The sequence below is a fragment of the Ursus maritimus genome, unplaced genomic scaffold, assembly GCF_017311325.1.
Source record: "Ursus maritimus isolate PB19 unplaced genomic scaffold, ASM1731132v1 scaffold_4, whole genome shotgun sequence".
Classification (NCBI taxonomy): domain Eukaryota; kingdom Metazoa; phylum Chordata; class Mammalia; order Carnivora; family Ursidae; genus Ursus; species Ursus maritimus.
The window spans coordinates 10,619,271-10,634,932 of NW_024426552.1; the positions used below are offsets into that span (position 1 = coordinate 10,619,271).

General features: G+C 48.4%; 1 protein-coding gene across 2 annotated transcripts in view; it reads left to right on the forward strand.

Moving 5' to 3' along the window:
* Positions 1-8,134: 8,134 nt before the first annotated feature.
* KCNE1 (potassium voltage-gated channel subfamily E regulatory subunit 1) overlaps positions 8,135-15,662 on the forward strand; it is an 11,126-nt gene continuing 3,598 nt past the window's right edge. Inside the window, exons 1-2 of one of the 2 annotated variants that reach the window (XM_040621682.1) lie at positions 8,145-8,231; positions 9,877-9,919. The gene's annotated coding sequence lies outside the window, so the exon portion shown is untranslated. Of the gene's footprint in view, positions 8,232-9,876; positions 9,920-15,662 lie in introns of both variants that reach the window. The other variant, XM_040621681.1, reaches the window with a different exon arrangement.

Sequence of the window (15,662 nt, forward strand, 5' to 3'; positions counted from 1 at the left end):
AAATTCCTCGAATGTTATACCTCAAAGAGAGAAATTTTATCAAATGCAAATTATACCTTAATAAACATGACTTTAAATACATATGAATATAATCCAGACTCGGACCAGTTCACACCATTTCCTGTGATACACCATCCCTGTTCAGCCTCCTGACTAGTCTCCCTTCTTCAGCATCTTCAACCAGTTCTCAACATGGCAACCACCATGAACACATTAAACGTAAGTTATTCCCATTTAACACCTGTCCCATTTTTCCCATCTTACAAAAGTTTATGAAAGTACCTATAAGATCTTTCCCCCATCGCTTGAGCACTTCCCTTGTCTTCCCTCCACTTCCTGTTCCCTCTTCCCAGCCACAGTAACTGATTTCTTTCTCCTCTCACCAGACCTTTCCCATCCTAGGCTCCTGGCATTTGCATCTCCCTCTGCCTCCTCCCAGGTGCCCAAATTACTTGCTCCTCGCTTCCTTAAGACCTTCATTGAAATCTCATTTCTTCAGTGGGAATTTCCCCTGCCACCCTATTTAAAATTACAACCTCCCCCAACCCCTGGCCAACACTCCCTATCCCCCTTCTCTGCTTGATTTTTCCATGGCACTTCTACATTTTAGGAATGTTATTTATTTTCTTGACCACTGGGGTCCTTCTCCCCTTCCTTCCCCCCACCAAATTGAACATAAGGTCCATCAGAAAAGACATTTTTGTCCACTTTGTTGATCCCTCTCTGTGTCTAAAACAGTGTCTGCACAGAATAAGTGATGAATAATGTAAATGTTGACTAAACAAAGAAATGAATGCTCATACGGTTTTTCTCCTTTAAAATGAATCACTTCAGTAAATTTGATAATAATAACATGTGTGTTTCTCTCCAGAGAAAAAGGACCATTAGGAGGTTATGAAAAGATTTGCTTTAAGGAATTGGATCACTTGATTATGGAGACTAACAAATAGAAAATCTACAGAGCTGATGTCCCGATGTTGGTCTAAGGGCCGGCAGTCTGCTGTAGATCCAGGAAGAGCTTTATGTCCCATTTCAAAGGCTCTCAGGCAGGAGAATTCTCTCTTACTTGAGAGAGAGTCAGACTTTTGTTCTAGTAGGGTCTTCAACTGATTGGGTAAGGCCCACCTACATTGAGGCATGCAATCTGCTTTACTGTGTCTGTAGATGTCAATGTTAATCTCATCAAAAACACCTTCACAGAAACACCCAGAATAACGTTTGACCAAATATCTGAGCACTGTGTGGCCCAAGCAAGTTGTAACATAAAATTAATCATTAATTTATCATAATATTAATATTACTACTACCACATGACTTATGTACATCGATTTTCTTATATTATACCACATTAAACCAACCTGGCATTCCTGGAATAAACTTATTATTTTGTTTGTTATTATATAATGTTGATTTAAGAGTTGTTGAATTCGGTTTGCTAACATTTTTACCTAGCGTCTCTGCAACAGTTTTCAAGGTTGATGCTGATGGGTGATTTTCCTTTTTTGTCCCATTCTCATGCAGTTTGGTATCAGAGTGTTCTAACTTCATAAAATGATTTGAGGACTTTTGACTGTCCTTGATATTAAATTTCTTCACATGTTTTAGAATTTTAATTTTAGGCTCCTTTCGAGTGGATTTTGTTTGTTGGCTTCTTTTCATATTTCAGTTTCATTTTCACCTGGCTCCACCTCACCCAGCCCCCCCTTCCCTGACCAACATTTTGTGACAGCTTTCACCTGGACTCTGGACTGTCATCCTGGACTAGGTAATGGCAGTTTGGGGGCACCCTGGCCTTGATAACAGTAGGTTGGGGTCTCTGTCCCATACTGATCCTGGGGGCATCCACACAGTCATGAGGCCAGTATGTGACTAGGCTCAGTTTTTGGTGGGGAATTGGGTCTCCAGCTCCGCAACCCTAGACTCCCATTTTTCTAGAACTGTAGTCTCCAGACAATGGTTTCTTTCCATGATTCCTTCCTTTCAGGACTCCCACTCAGCTCCTGACTTCAGGTAACTCGCTTCCGGTCTGTCATCCTTCCTTGTTTGCCTGTTGGGCTTGCCCAGAGGAGCTAAGCTCCCTGCTGACTTTAGACCAAGAGCCCAGTGGGTCAGAGGCTTCCAGAAAGCTTTCACTGTTTCTCTTGAGCCAGACATCTCTTTTTAGCTTTCTATTTTTATACCTTATCTGTCATGGCTGTGTTCAGAGCTGAAGGCTGGGTCAAAGCATGAACTCATTGAGCCGTATTGTCCAGAACACTCTTCCCTATCTTCCTTACTTTCAATCCACTGCCTTGTTGCACAGGGATTTAAAGAAGCTTTTTCAACTCATCACAGCGACACAACAAGTCAAATAGAGCGAGACTTCTTATCACCTGAATCGCAAATGAGCAAAACAAGAAAGGGAGGGTTCAAGTGCCTCGGTTCAGGTTTACTGATTGGATGGTTTATTTGCAGGGCCAGGACCCCACACAGGGTTCTGAGTCTTTCCCATTTTAGTCCCAGGCCACACTCGCTGCCAAGGGACATGGAACACTGAACAATCATGACATTTGTTATAGACAATTCCCTTGTCCAATATTCACTGCTTATGGCACCTTGGGCATTTCGTGATTTACAAATGAGCAACATCAGAGGAGAAAAGGTCTGATCTACTGTCACAGCATGGATTTTCATTTAGATACTGTCACTCAGACTTATTCCTCCTACTTACTTTTCTAGCCCAAACTTCCACGCTCTGACAGTCCATTAAATTCAACTTGACTCAGCAAATGTTCATTGAGATTCTATCATGCTCAGGTGCCACCAGGGGATACAGTCTGGTCTATGACTGGCCCAGAAAGGGGTGCCCCTCCAAATCATGGAAAGTAACCAGTTATCTACTCAAGAAATATCTGTGAATCCCTGTCTACTTGCTACATTCCTCACTGGTCCCAGTGGAGCACTAAAGGCGAATGAGTTGGTAGAGCTTGTCCTTTGGGAGCTGACAGCTGACAGCTGACAAGGAAGGCCAATGTGATAGTCAGCTACTGACAGGTGAAGTAGAAAATGTAGTAAATGTAGAAAGTGTAGTAAAATGGACCTCTTGAGGAGAGAGGAAGAGGGCCAGATGGAGTTAGAAGATTAGCCTGGAAACTCTTGTTAGATTCCTGGCAGAAGTTGATACGTGCTGGCCTTGGTGGGGCCTTCAGAAATGAAACAAGAAGACTAGTCCTAAGAGCTTTGGGGGACAGAGTGCCATGGTCAAGGTGACACCTTGTGCTGTTGGAACCGATTGGGTTTAACAACAACAACAATAACAACAACAAGGACAACAACAACAACAAACATAAGGGCAATATTTGCATAGCATCTCTCCAGTAGGAAGAGACCACTTCCGCCAGGAAGACTGTGTGTGTGTTGAGGGTGGGGGAAGGCTGGCAAGAGAAGGGGGTGGCATCTCAGCTCTACTCTGCAAGGTGGGTAAATTTGGACATGCATTTAATTGCGTGCTCTCCACCCTGCCCATCTAGGAACTCAGTAGATACTGAATTAAACTGGCCCATCATCAGGAGATTTATTTATTGAGAAAAATTTTAAGGGAAAGGGTCTGAGTTCAGACTTAATATTACTTAGAATAAGGATTCAAAGATCAGGGGTGTCATGAAAATCTTTTCAGTGTTCACACATTTCAAACTTAAAGGTATTTTGGAATTTGCTCTTCTGAAGATTTCCTCTGAATATAGTTCCTCTGGTCCTCCACCGAGACATGCCAGACACCACCTCTGATTTCTTCCTTCAATCCCTGTGGAGGGCCTGCAGCAACCCACATTAACCCAGACTGCCAGGCAGAAGGGCCTGGTTGAAATGGCACAGAAATCGTGACGACTGTGGACAGTCCCATTTCTAAAAAGTGACCTTCGCACACATTCCCAGAAAGGCTGGTTTCCAATTCAGGCTTGCCAATGTCCTTCTATTTCAGGGACTTGGGCCACAGCAGTGCTTCTGTGTTATCGGGAATTGGAGGAACACCAAAATAATATCAGACATGCAAGGAACTGAAGAGATGTTAATCTCATTCCTCTGGTACCTTGCTCTTTGGCTGACTACAACACCCAGCACATTATTACCTTCGCTGTTTTAAATCCACAGCCTTTAAAAGGATTATATGTATAATCCTATGTAAACTGGACCTGTTGGGTTTAAAAAAAATAAAGCAAAAACATAAAGGCAATATTTGTATTCAAATGTCAAACACTGTATGTGTAGATTTAGTGTGCTTTCCTAGCAGTGAATAGCATTCCAGAGTGTAATTAATTTATCATGTTCCTATCAGCATAGCATTATTCCGGGACAAAAAGGGGGTTGGGGGGTGAGTAGGAACAACAATGTTATTTCTTTTGGAAAAGCTTTCTTAATTGGATTTGTGCTCTTTCATAGCAAGGTGAAGGCTGTGGTTATTTGTCAAACGCAAGGGCAGCTGTGATGCCTGACTTGGTGGGTCTGGAGCTGGTACATCATCTTCCTTGGGTGACTGGAGGGTGCCAGGAATTAGTGCTATGCTCCCAGGATCCTGGGTAGGGGCAGCTTCAGCAACTGTTTTCGTAGACAGTCTTGCTGTCCCCCAGTCCGGCAACACTCGGTGACATTCGTTGAGCATAGTACATAGTAAAGACCCATAGAATCGGTTCTGCAGAGTTGAAATTGTTTCACGGAAAAGATAGTCCTTGCCCTACAGTTCCTAATGTGGCAGCCACGAATCGCCCAGCATACCAGGGTCCTTACGTCTCCTGAATTGTAGGCAAAATGCTGCACATCCGTGCCTTTGGAGGAATGGGAGGAAAGCCAGAGCTTTTCTCAAATGCCCAGGAAGATTCCTGAAAAATTAAGAACCCTTGCTCTAAAAAGATAAACAAGCAAAGAGCACTTGCCACACAGCAAATTAGCCAGGACAAAACAAGGGCAGAAATGAGTTCCCAGGTATGCAAAGAGAAGGAGCAGCCAGGCAAGGGGCTTTGTCCTGGAAGGGAAAGGCCTAGAACAGAAGTGACCAGCTCAATACCTACAGACAGGCAGGTTATTGAGTAAGTGGGTCCTGCTCATTGTCCTTGTTGGGGAGAATATAGAGTGGGAGGCGTGTGGTAAACTCTCTAGTGTGTCTTTTTGTGGAAAATGCAGCCCCTGACATTGGTGGCTGTGCCAAAAGTGAGCCTAAAGTTTCTAGATCTGTTGAGTTTTACAAGAGAAGCCAGACATCTTGATGTTTAGTATGAGAGATCTCAATTTTTTCATCTTGAGAATGAATTCAGGGCTAAAGGAAACAGATAGACTCTATGCCAAGAGGCTTAGAGGTGGTCACAGATCCCACATTTTGCACCTTTGCTGAAGATCTGGGATTGAAAATGTCCTGGGCCCAGGTTGGAAGAGGATCGTCCACCTGTCTGGAGGGGGGAAGGGCAGGTTGTGCACAGACAATGGAGGTGTGTCTTTTGCTGGTCTGGAAGCTTGGAGGAGCAGCGCTGTGGGAAATAAGGTCATGGAGCCGGAATGGCCTCTCTACAGGTTGTGGGCGGTCTCTTTTCAGAACAAGGGCGGTCCTCTAGGGGATTTTAGGAGAATGCCAGGAGACTGTAGCTTTGGGAAGATGTCCTTTATGTGCAGGACCCCTACCCAAAGAGGAGCTCTCGGAGGAAATGGAGGCCAGGCCTCCTACAACCAAGTGAATCAGATGGGGAGATGTTGGCCAAGGGAAGGAGGACAGAAGAGATGAGAGCACCACGTGGCCATCAGAGAAGACACGGCCATGCCGAGCCACCTGCATGAGGTGCTGATGGAGCTGTGGACAGCAAGGGGGGGACAGCATGCCAGGCGATAGGCAGGGGGCAGGGTGGGGCTCTTCCATCACTCTGCACCTCATCCGTCACCAGTAAGGCAGAATGAGGACTTCAGTGCCCTTCCTCCTCTTTGTCCTTCTTGGGGGAAGTATTGTAACTGAGCATATGACCACACTCAGGATATGCTCCGCTGCTACTAAAGAAAGGTTGTTTGCCTTGCAGGTGTTTCTCATTGACAAATGAGAGTTTCCCGTGGGATAGCAGAAGCCATGGGGTAGAGGGGGTGAAAAAGCAAGAAGAGGGGTTGAAGGGCATGGGATGTCCTGAGGCTAATGCAGGGGCATCTGGACACCAACGGAATAGCAGCAGAGGGAACAGCCAAGAACTGTCTACATACCCTGGTCCAGAGTCTATAAGAGCATCCTGGGGGGGGTGGGTTACCCTGCAGACCGATCCTTTCTGATGGCAGAGCTGTTCTTTCTCCTATAGCATGTGAGCAAGGTTAGGAACGTAAGCAGGACATCCAAGTTGCAAATTGAGATACGAGATTTTCCTAAGAAAAAATGAAAAGTGGCTGGAGCTCTGGCTTCGAATGCCTCCTGTATTGGGAGGGAACTCACAGAAGAACATAAACCCACTAAGAAGAGCAGGGGGCTACACTTGTCACCCCTTTCCCAAGCCCCAGCTCTCAGTGAAGGGACCAAGAAGAATGGAGATGGTGAGGAGCCAGAGAGACGAGAAATGACCCAAGGGCCTTGCAGGCTGTAGCTCTGTTGTTCTGATGGTTTTAAGTTCAGTCACACCCGCACCGAGGAAAAGTGAGTCTAGAAACGTAAAATTAGGAAGAGAAAGAGAAAAGAAGAAACCATTTCAAGAAACAAAATACAGTTGGGGAGCCTGGGTGGCTCAGTTGGTTAAGCAACTGCCTTCGGCTCAGGTCATGATCCTGGAGTCCCAGAATCAAGTCCTGCTTCCTGCTCAGCAGGGAGTCTGCTTCTCCCTCTGACCGTCCCCCTTCTCATGCTCTCTCTCTCATTCTCTGTCTCTCAAATAAATAAATAGAATCTTAAAAAAAAAAAAAAGAAAAAAATAAGTCTTTCTTGCCTACGATCATGTCCTATCATTACAAATAAGAAGTGACAAAAACAGTATCATCATAATCAAATAATCCATCACATGGGAATGGATTGAGCAGGGAGCCCGATTCGGGGCTCGATCCCAGGACCCTGGGCAGAAGGCAGACGCTTCGCCTACGGAGGCACCCCGGCGCCCCTACCAAGAACTTTTCTACGCAGAAACCTTTTCCCTCCGCGCAGAACACACTTTCCAGAGTACAATTACACAGCCGGGCTAGGGGCATTTTAGGGCTTTCCAAAGCGTCTGGGTTGGGGTTGTACTGGCACCCATGGGAACGGGAGGTGCCCCGGCTGAGCTGAGTCCTGGAATGTCACACGAGGCGGCGGCGGACCCCTCTGAGAGCCTCCTCCCCGGGAGAGCACCCGGGCCACAGCCTAAACAGAAGGAGGGTGAAGGAGGAAGACCAAGCGGAGGGAGCATCTTTCGGCTCCAGGTCAAGAACCTTCCTCATCTGCTACCCGCCTGCGGAGCGTGAGCCTGGACCTCATTCCTCAGCTTCCGCGGGCCTGTCATTTGGAAGTGGCCCAGGCCCATTCTCGCCTCCCACGCTCGTGGGCAGCGGCTGTGACATTTGCTGGCAGGGCCCTTGTGCAACGGTTTGTCCCCCGCGGCCGGTCCCACCGCCCCAGGACTTTGGAGTGCCCCTTCGAGGCGTGGGTGGCTCTAGCGACTGGCTCCGGCGGGCCGGACCGCACCTGGCCGGTGCACAGCTGTCCCTCCAGCTCGGAGCCGGACCCCCAGCCAGTAGGTGCTGCCTGATTCCGGCGCACAGATGCGCGGACACTGCTGGCTAGGAGTCTGCTGGGGTTGTGAGCGCCTTTGAGTTATTGTTTGGAGCCGTTGGAAGGGACGTTTGGGCTGGCTCTCGGCCGAGGGTGGGGGTCTCCCGGAATGCCTTTCTCTTGCTTCTAGCCTGCCCACTGCAAACTCCCGCAGGAAGGTAGGTAGATCTGTCTGTCCGTCTGTCCGGCTGGCTGGCAGGCAATTGTAGTAATACGGACGCTCTGCCGGCCCTGAGCCTACACCGTGCGATCCGAGGCGCTCGGCAGGGGACGCGGGCAGCGGAGGGCGGGGAGGGCCGGGGCTGCTCTGGGGTGGGTCGGGGGCTGGGGCTCTGCCAGGACGCGCGGGGACGGGGCGGGGCGCCCGCGGGCTCCGGGAGGCCCCGCCCGGCCGCCTGCGCCGCCCGCCGGGGAGCGCGCCGCCTGGGGCTCGGCTGTCGGTGTCCTGCGCGCGACCTGGCGGACCCGCTGCGCACCCGGCTGCCTCGGCGCCCCGGACCCGGTAAGTCCAGGCTCCCGCCTCCCGGCTCCTCGGCCCGCGCGCCGGCGCCCCAGTCGGGCCACCCTGATGGGGGCCCCAGGGACCGGGTCTCAGCCCCCGGGGGCCGGAAGCGCCGCGACCCCCGCACCGGGAGGTAGATGGGACGGGATGGAGGACGCGGCCCAAGCCTCCTCTCCCTCTGCCCCCCTGCACCTAGACACGCACGCGTAGGAAACTGTCTCACCACCAAATAACAACCGCTTTTCCCCATTTTTATGAAGTCTCAGTCATTCTTGTAGAAAACTTGGGAACAATTTCAAAGCACCCACGGAAGACTAAAAACCGCCCACGATCCCAGTCCCCACTCGATTTCAAAGACCTCCCTCCAGCTCGGGTTATACTCGCAGGTACACCCAGCCTCAAAGGGTACTTCTTAATTTTTTGACCTGGAAGGTGCTTGGGCCATGGCATCTCCCTGGGGAAGAGGCGTGGGACGTGGAGAACATTGATGGTATCTGATCTTGACTGTAGTAACTGGGGAAAATGCAGAACTTCTGGAAGAAAGTTGACCTCGTTTTGGCCGTGTGTCTGTTCGGGATCTATCACCTGTTACAGTGTCCCCGCCTGGATTTTTTAAACCGCTGTATGTGAACTGTTTGTTTTGAGTCCACATTTAGGTTAAAAAGGAGCGTCTAGTTCCATTAAGGAAGGTTCTGGTCAGTAAGCACTGCTGTCAATTACGTTCCCGGTGGCGGGAAGCTTTGCTGTGATCGCACAGCTGTTTAAATTCCTATGTGGTGACTTGCCAGAAAGCACCTTGGCTCTGATCTATGGATTGCTAAGGAGGGGGCCAAAACCTGCTTCTGTGGTCCATTTCATATACTCATCAGACGTGAGCCAAGGACGGGTCTGAGGAAGGTGTTCTCCCTTTGAAGACTAACCCCAGGAGGTCTGGCTTTGGACAGATTCTGAGAAAGTGGATTGTTTTTGAAAATAAAGTACGCTGGGAAGACATCAGAGGGACTCAGTCTTGTCATCCTAAATCTCTGACGGTAGAGCTGGTGGTTCGGGGCTTTCTGGTAGTTGAGTGGGACATGTATTCATTCATGCATGCATGCCTGCGTCCTATGAATATTTATGGCGCTCCTAACATATGCCAGATACTCTTCTAGTCCTTGAGATACAGGCAGAAGAGCCCATGCAAACATCCCTGCCCTCCAAAGCTTGCGTTTTGGTGGAGAATACAAAGAGTAAGCAATGGACATAATAAGAAAACCACATTATATTAGCAGGTTTTAAGTACTATGGAAAAAAGAAAGGGAAAGCAGGGTACGGGTTATTAGGAGGGGAGGCGAAGGGATAAAAATTCAGCCATACTATCTACAATTACTGACTACCTTAAACCTCTTTAGGAATAAGTAGGTTGTGGATACCCATGTAACAATGTTAATGATATCAATTTTAATATATAACATAAATAATACTAATAAAATAAATGTAAATAATTCACATTTTATTATATAAAAACATACTATATTGAAAAAGGTTTTCACTTGGCTACCCACCAATTTCTTTCATGAGCGTATTATACTTTCTTGGTTATCCGCACCGACAATCACGTTGTAGTTGTGTTGACTCTAATACTTTGCATCCCTGTTTATTTCAGCAATCACTCATGGGATGATTCTGGGTGCTGGAGTGGGGACAAGGTGAGCATATTAGTTTCTGACCTTCCTGAGCTTCTGGAAGGAAACGCCCAGACAAGTCTACACATTACTGAGATACAATTTAGAATATGAGTGGTATAGACAAGGCGCCATGTGATCAAAGGGGGGGGGGGTGGAGAGGGGCATTCTCACCCAGATCAGCATAGGACCAGGCATTGGAGGACCAGTGGAATTTTGACAAGCAAACATGGGGGTCATGACTCTCTCGAAGAGAGAGCTGCAAAATTTAGAGATCGCAAAGTTGTGGGTTTGTTCCACGCTTCACAGAACCCTGTGGTATAGTTGGGGGAGATTCCATTATGCCCAGTGTTTGGATAAGAAAACCGAGGCTTCTCAATTTTATTTAATTTGCTGAAGGTGATAATCCATCTACCCTCCTGTGTGGCTTCAGATGCCCTCCAGAGTCTGGGAATCCTTCGGTCCATTCTCCCCGCCAAAATGTTCGTCCCTTTCCCCATATTGAGTTTGGCTGGGTCCCTCTCACCAGCTCACTGGTTCACGTTCCCATCCTTCACAACCCAGAAGGGTCTGGGGGGGTCCCTGTTGGCTTTTTTTTCTGCTTGGAGGTAAGTATGTCTCCAGAATTTGTTGAGATCAAGATGAGAATAATTGACAGTTGCTTCCAGGGAAAATATGCCTGCAGAATTCTTGACTCGATAAGATCATATTCACGAAAATTAGGCTAATCCATAATTGGTTTTACCCTAATTCTTCTTCCTGAAGCAAGTAAAACCTAATGATGATTTCAAGACTGGATGCTCGTTGAGGAAATGCTTAAGGAATGCTGTTAAGATGGTAGGAACGTTATGCCTGTTTACCAAGATAAGTAAACTGAGGCCCGGGGGAGCCCTGTGTTTTATCTAGGCCCGAGCCAGGCCTGGAACTCAGATCTCTGAGCTCTGAATTGGACACTCCCCCTCCTCTCCTCCTCCTCACCTCCCCCCGCAACCCCCCAGCATCTAACCCTCGCAGCAGAAGTTTGGATGGAGTCAGCCCACAAAAGCCTTGGTTGCTCAGTAAATGCTTAAGAAAGAAGGAAAGGTGGCAGGGCCAGGAAATCTGTTCTAAAAGCTTCCAGGCCGTTATCAGTGCTGACAGGCCACGCAGCCAGAACATGTGGGAGAAATGCAAAAGGGGTGGTGTATGCCAGAACAGTGTGACATCACTCACTGCCCCCTTCTCGTCTGGGTGCAGCTGAGGGCCTTCCAGAATCCCAGGGTGCTGGAGACCCAGTTGGTATACATTCGCAGCTGTGAGCTTTGAAGAAAAAAGACAATTGTACTAACCTTGACTGGGGACAATTCTGCACGAGGAGTCTCAAATCCCCTCCAAAGTAGACACTTCTAGAAGCCCCCTCTTTCCAGGCCCAATAAGGCCAGTTTGAGAATGTTCAGCATGGGCTGGGCATGAAACTGGTTGTGTTTAGAGTTGGACCTCCCTAGTTCCTGCCAATTCTCCCTCCCCCAGCCCCCCTGTCACTGTGCAAGCTACAAAAAGTGGTGGCTCTCCCCGGTGGGGAGGCGGGATCTTCTGATGGCATCTTTGGGTCCCAAGCCAGTCCTCATTTGGATAGACCTGGTTTTACCTGATATAAATGGCCAGGTCCTCCGTTCCTTTGACCTTAAATATAGAATCTGTCTCCTTTCTGCAAGGTCCTGAGAACTTCTTTTTCTGTACTAATAAAATGTGAGTTCATGGTACAAGATTAAATTTTAGATGTATTTTTGATAAGAGACATGACCTTGGGCAGGTCAGCTCAACTCTTCGGAGCCCAGTTTCCTGTAAGTGAAGATTGCTGGCTGCGATGCTCTTCAAATCCGTGTGAGTCCAGGGGTCTGAAACAGTCGCCAGTGGGCAGTGCGTTGGTTTTCTAATGGAAGTGAACATAGAGAATGGGACATCAACCCCCAGCTGACATGCAGATTGAGTTCCTTTACACCATGCTGACTATTAAGAGAGCATTGCCAAACTCATTTTGAGACTCATTACACAGAACACCGCGTGACCCAGCAGGCAGCCCTTGGGGGCACAGAGGGCATTTCACAAAAGCAATACAATAAATTCAGTGTAAAGTAAGGAGATTGTTTTTCTTTAAAAATTCAGAGTCGTTACTTGAAAGGCAGTTAATGAACTTGACTTTTCGGGTCTGGCGGGAGGCTCCGGCAGCCTCCACATCATTAAGGTGCCAGTGTGAGTTAGGCGGGAGGCAGCTGGGCTTATAGTGAAGATTTGAGAATTTCTCTCTGCATCTCCTCTTCAGATTATAGCAGGGACGTATAAGACCAAACAAGAAAATCTAAAAAACAAATGAGATTTGAAAACTATTTTATGAAACCATTTCTCTTCTGATCAAATTCTCCCTGGCAGCTTGCAGCATGAAAGATTGATCAGTTTCCTAACGTTCCATAGCCCAGCGGGTCTCAAGCTTGGCTACAAATCCGGATCACCCAGGAAGCTTTATGCCAGAAAGGAACCCAGAGCCAGGACATCACAGTCTTTGGAGGGAGGGGATCCGACCATCAGTACTTTTTTAAAGCTCTCTAGGTGATTCTGATAGGTCACCAAGTGGGGGTCCCGGACCAGCAGCACAAGTGGGGGTCCCCAGACCAGCAGCATCAGCAGCACCTGTGAATTTGTTGGAAATGCAAATTCTCAGGCCCCACACCAACCATTCTAGATCAGAAACTCTGGGAGTGGAGACCAGCACTCTGCATTTTTAGAAGGTGTCTCTAAAGCATGCCAGTGGCGTCTGGGTGGCACAGTCGGGTAAGCAACAGACTCTTGGTTCCGGCTCAGGTCCTGATCTCAGAGTCCGGAGATCGAGCCCTGCGTCAGGCTCTGCACTCAGCTCAGAGTCTGCTTAAGACTCTCTCTCCCTCTCCCTCTGCCCCTTCTCCACCACCAAAATAAATAAATAAATCTTTTTAAAAAAGACATTTAAAGCATGCCAAAATTTGAGCACCACTACCTTAAAGCAAGGCCGAGGATTGTTGGCCTGGCAGGTTTTCAGAGCAGATGTTTCTGGTTGCTTCCTCTGGCCATAGAGAAGTCTGCCTGATTTTAAGTAACAAGTCTTCTCTGTGATCCCACCCGTATGAATTAGTTGCAGAAGTTACTGTTAAATTAACTTGCTGTGTGGAGCTATTGGTTTTAAACCAATTAACCTTTGGAGGTTGTCTACCATACTTCTATTTTTCTAAGATTTTATTTATTTATTTTAGAGAGAGTGAGAAGGAGAGAGAGCACAAGCAGGGCAAGCAGCAGAGGGAGAAGCAGACTCCCCCTGAGCAGGGGGCCAGACTCAGGGCTCAATCCCAGGACCCTGAGACCATGACCTGAGCCAAAGGCAGATGCTTAACAACTGAGCCACCCGGGCGCCCCGGTTGTGAACCATAATTCCAGTCTCACGTGAAGCGATAAGAACCCTCTAACAGTAATTGCTGGCAGGATTCCTTGCTTGTGATCATTCTGCATTTTTAGAAAAAAATTACATTATCAGCTCAAGGGCTACGTATTTTCTGGGGGCAGGACCCTATGCATTCATAAGTGGTTTGAAGTCGTTTAAAAAGAAAATGTCCAGGGGCGCCTGGGTGGCTCAGTCATTAAGCGTCTGCCTTCAGCTCAGGTCATGATCCCAGGGTCCTGGGATCGAGCCCCGCATCGGGCTCCCTGCTCTGCGGGAAGCCTGCTTCTCCCTCTCACACTCCCCTTGCTTGTGTACCCTCTCTCGCTGTCTCTCTCTGTCAAATAAATAAAATCCTGAAAAAAAAATAAAAAGAAAAAGAAAATATCGGGCATTGTGTTTGTAAAGCTCAGATGCCCACAATTTCCAGCAGACTAGCAGCTCTGGGTCTAAGCTTCACAAACAAACAAACAAACAAACAAACAAACAAATGTTACCAAACAATTTCTACCTACTGCCGTGGTTAGACTGGGGCAAAATGCTGGTTTTGTGGAAGAATCACTACCTGGGAGTCTCTTGAGCCAGTACAACTTAACCCGTTCTGGAAGATCTCAGGGCACAGACTCAGAAGCCCCAGAGTTTCAGGAAAACCCATAAACACATTTGTTTCTTATTCTTGAGCAGTTTCTCCACAAGGTAAAGAGAGCCACAGTGGTCAGCCACGGAAGAGCCAGACCTAAAATCCCAAACCTCCAAATTCCTGGGCTGGGCTGGTTCCTTTCTTTTTCTCTCTCTCTTTCTTTTCTTTCTTTCTTTCTTTCTTTCTTTCTTTCTTTCTTTCTTTCTTTCTTTCTTTCTCTTCCTCCTTTCCTTCCCTCCCACTCTCCCTCTTTTTCTTTCTTTCTTTTCTTTCTTTCTCTTTCTTTCTTTCTTTCTTTCTTTCTTTCTTTCTTTCTTTCATTTATTCATTGAGAGAGAGCGTGCACACAAACAGAGGGAGGGGCAGAGAGAGAACACAGGGCTCAATCCCACGACCCTGAGATCATGACACGAGCCAAAACCAAGAGTCAGAGGCTTAATCGACTGAGCCACCCAGGTGCCCCCAGGCTATTTTTTAATGAGCTGGAAAAACCAATCCATTCACACTCGGGACCCCATGTGTGCACCACTATGTGTCATATGTTATGTCGGCTCCTCTGCACGCTGGTCAGTGATCCAACAGTGGCAGATGTCAGTGCTGTTTCTCCGTGTTCCCAAAGGGAAAGAGACTGAGCCATCTAAGGAACCTGACCAGAGTCGTCTAGCTGGAAAGCAGCAAAGCCAGAATCCAAACCTGGAGTGCACGTATAATTCCAATGTCCGATCTCTTCTCCTCCTCCACGCTTGCTCCCTGCGCCTGTGGCTCCCAGAGGGGGGCAGTGGGGGCCCCTGTTAATTAGATACTAGGGTTATGAAGAGTCAGGCATTACACCATCAAGAGGTATAAGAAGTTCACGGACAGCTCCCGAGCTGCCGTGTGCCAGGCGCCAGGCTGGGGAAGCTGCGGGGGCAGGGTGGGGGGCAGGGATGACAACCGTAGTGAAGTCAGTGGGGAGCACAGCGGCCTTCAGGGGCATGCAGGCTGGTGCTTAGCAAGGCCCACGCATCAGAGAAGGCTGAGCTGGATTAAAAAACACGAGTAGGTACCACTTCATGGCTCGGTGGGCCAAGAAGGAGGGGCTGCCTCTGCTGGAGATGTGGGAAGAGGTGGTGATGTGTACAGAGCTCGGCAAGCATGGGGTCTGGGCAAGTGACAGTAGTCGAGCAAGAGAGGGAGGCAGGGGGCCCTCGCATTTAGGCCCCATATCTGTGCTGAAGACAGGGTGTTTCACCCCAAAGGTAGGGAGGAACGTGGGAGGGCCTTTGAGCTGGGGAGTGATCTGATGGGATTTGCTGTGGGGACCACAGGTTTTGGGGTGGGTACAGAGCTCACTGAGGCACGGCGCAGGAAGGGTGGGAGCTGAGGTGGAGGGGCCTGGGGATGGCTGAAGGTAAATGAATCCTTGGCAGGTCATGGGGCACGCAGCTCTGGTGCTCAGAAGGGTACCTGGGGTCATGGCCATGTGGGTGAACCTGAAGGGGCAGGTGCAACCACAGAGGGAGAGGGCAGAGTGAGAAGAAAGGAGGGCCAGTGAAGGAATTCTGGGGTGCACCAACATCCCAGGGACAGATAGAGGGAGAGGGGCCTAGGGCAGGTGCCAAGCATCTTCCCCTAGGGCTGGGTTTAGAATTTTCAAAATTAAGCCAATTCTAAGAAGTATCTCTAGATTGACATTTGTCCCA